Genomic DNA, 2,707 nt, shown 5'->3' on the forward strand with positions numbered 1-2,707 from the left:
CTACAGTGACAGAGGAATAGGAAAACCAGGAAACATTTAACATACTGTGTAATGCTGATCATTCAGGCTTCCTAGTAATTTTGATCTGTATTAACAAGCAGGCATTAGTGCCTCTTCACTGCACCTAAATCGGGCCTTCTCTGCATGTGGGAGGTTCATTGAAATAAAATACAGGGGTTTCAAACTAATGATGTGAAAAACAATCAATGGAAACTGTGAGGGAAGAAAAACCACCAGGAAACCTGAGACACTGGAAGCAACACACTGTGCTTGGGGAAGCTCAGAGAAACCCCTTGCACCCTTGCCATAGGAAAGTGTTGTTCACTGTATGCTTGTGACCGCAGTGACTTGCGACCTGCTACCTTTGCTTTGTATTTTAACCAACTTGGATAAATACACAAATGTCCATTTGTACTCTGTTTCACTGGCACACAGGTTTGATGTATGATAGGACAATAGCAAAAGAGTATTTCATAACAGAATTCTTAGAAATTCTTTCTAATAGCGTTTGTGCCCCCTCCTGGCAAATTGTTTAGAGGTGAGGAACGGAAGGGAGTACAGCATGAAAGAAAAAGTGCAAATTTCCTCATACCTCCCAGCACAGAACTATGAACATTTATCCTTTGGGTTTCCTAGTAGTGCTGCCAACCCAGCTCACAGTTTGGTGAAAAACACTATAAAAAACATCTGCTAGTGAAAAGACTCAGTACACTCAGAGTGTTGTACTGTGGAATAAAAACCTTTCATCTCTTGTTCAAATACTTTCTGAACTTTTGTATAGCATTTGCCCATTCTGTGTTAAGGTGTTCTTGCTTTCCAGCTACAGACGTTTTAAATTTTTTTCCTTCTTCGCCCTAGAACTGAATATTCTCTGCTGGAAGGCACCAATGAGTCATGATTTGCTTTTCACAGCAAGCAGTTAACAAATCTTCTGGAAATACTACATTTGAGAACGAGATAAGTGTCCACTCATTTGCTTGGGTGCAACATCCATATCAATGGCCTTTTGCAGCAGACATCATTACTCTAATCACCTAGCATCGAAATCTTTGCATAGTGACCTTCTTAGTATTTTCAAAATATGTAATGGAATATTTTGGGGGGCTTGGAATGGAGTGGATGCTTTCAGTTAACTTACTGGACTACCTAAAAATAAAACATGAGCTCTAGAGTCTCACCAAGTGGTGGAAACTCGGCAAGGCACACCAGCAGCTGTCATTGTCTTTTTGCCTCAGAATATGCTGCCCACCTGTGAATTCAACAGAAGGAAATGCCATGTTAGAAGTCACCAAGACTAGACACTGTTTTAAATTAGAAGGCTAAATTTGACACAAATGAACAGGATTTAGCAGTGACTTCGGGAAATGGTATTACACTCTTCTCACATACTAGAAGATCTGCTGGCCTACTGTTTAAATCTTGGTAATCAAACTAGGTAGACATTTGGAATCAAAAGCAGCACACAAAAAGCTTTAATTTTGAAAGGAGGGCTCTTGCAGATAGAAGTAACCAGACAGTAGCTTAATTTTAAAACACCTGATTCAGGAACTATTAATCCTGAGAGACCATTCCCCAGTCAGTTTTCCTTTACTCCTCTCTACTTTGACACAGACCACATTTGCAAATGCAAGCACACTCAGGTTGCTTGATCTGCTTACTTGTTTGTCCCATTGTAGTAGGCATTGCTGCAGGCTCTGGGGATAGGTTCATGCATTTATCTTCCCACAGGGCTCCTGGCTGCAGTAATGTACAGTCCATCTTACCCTGGCACTATGCAAAGTGTTAATAAACAAGACAGGTTGTAGGAACTGCAGCATCCCCAGTCTGCCAGGCAGTGCTGCCCTGCTACAGATTGCTAGTGCAATGGTCCACAGGTCACTTGGGTACAACTTTCCATAATTTACCAGCTGTTACTCGCATTGTCCTTTTCTAGGTGCTTGACAAGAATCTTTGAGCTTTCATCAGCACAGCTGGGGTATTCCAAACTGCAGGTCGTGTCAAGCAGGAGTGCCTTGAATGTGTAAAGTGATACCTAAGTAAGTGGGCTAAAAGGGAATAAATCAGATTTCACAAATTCAGTACTTGAAGTTAGTTGATGTTTTATGACAATTGATGCCTTTCAGCTCTCCGTGCCTCACTTCTGCCTTCAGTAGAAAGTGAATAGCACCATGTCAGTTCCCAGGGATACTGACAAAAATACTCACTACTCTTCACAAAGCTGGCAGGCATAGAGATGAAAGCCCCAATAGAAAAGTCTACAAGAAAATGACTTCTATATTTTGTGCAGAATTTAAGTGATATGCAGTAAATAATACATGGGGTTCCCCACCAGACTGATTTTGAATGTTTATCTAGTCAGAGACATCATCCATCAGTCCCACAGCTCAAAGACCTAGGAAAAGGAGAGCAGACTGAATAGGAGGAACAGGACAGGATTTAGTGCATGGTTACGGTATTATACTGACAAACTGAATTTTTTAGGTTCTTAACTTCTGTATGTTCGACTCTGCAGATGTTAGGGATTTATTTTGGAATGTACACTTGAGCCCTGATGTTCTCTGCCTCCCTGCTGACAGAGGTGTGGGCTGGCAGCCTGTCCCTGCAGGAGCGTGCCCCGCACACCTAGTGCGTACTCTGCCACTGCTGCACTGTGAATACATGGTGCTTGTAGAAACTGCTGCCCAGTGGTTTGTTTCTGAGTCCTTCT

The sequence above is a fragment of the Haliaeetus leucocephalus genome, unplaced genomic scaffold (genome assembly GCF_000737465.1).
Source record: "Haliaeetus leucocephalus isolate CR32 unplaced genomic scaffold, Haliaeetus_leucocephalus-4.0 Scaffold185, whole genome shotgun sequence".
Classification (NCBI taxonomy): Eukaryota; Metazoa; Chordata; class Aves; order Accipitriformes; family Accipitridae; genus Haliaeetus; species Haliaeetus leucocephalus.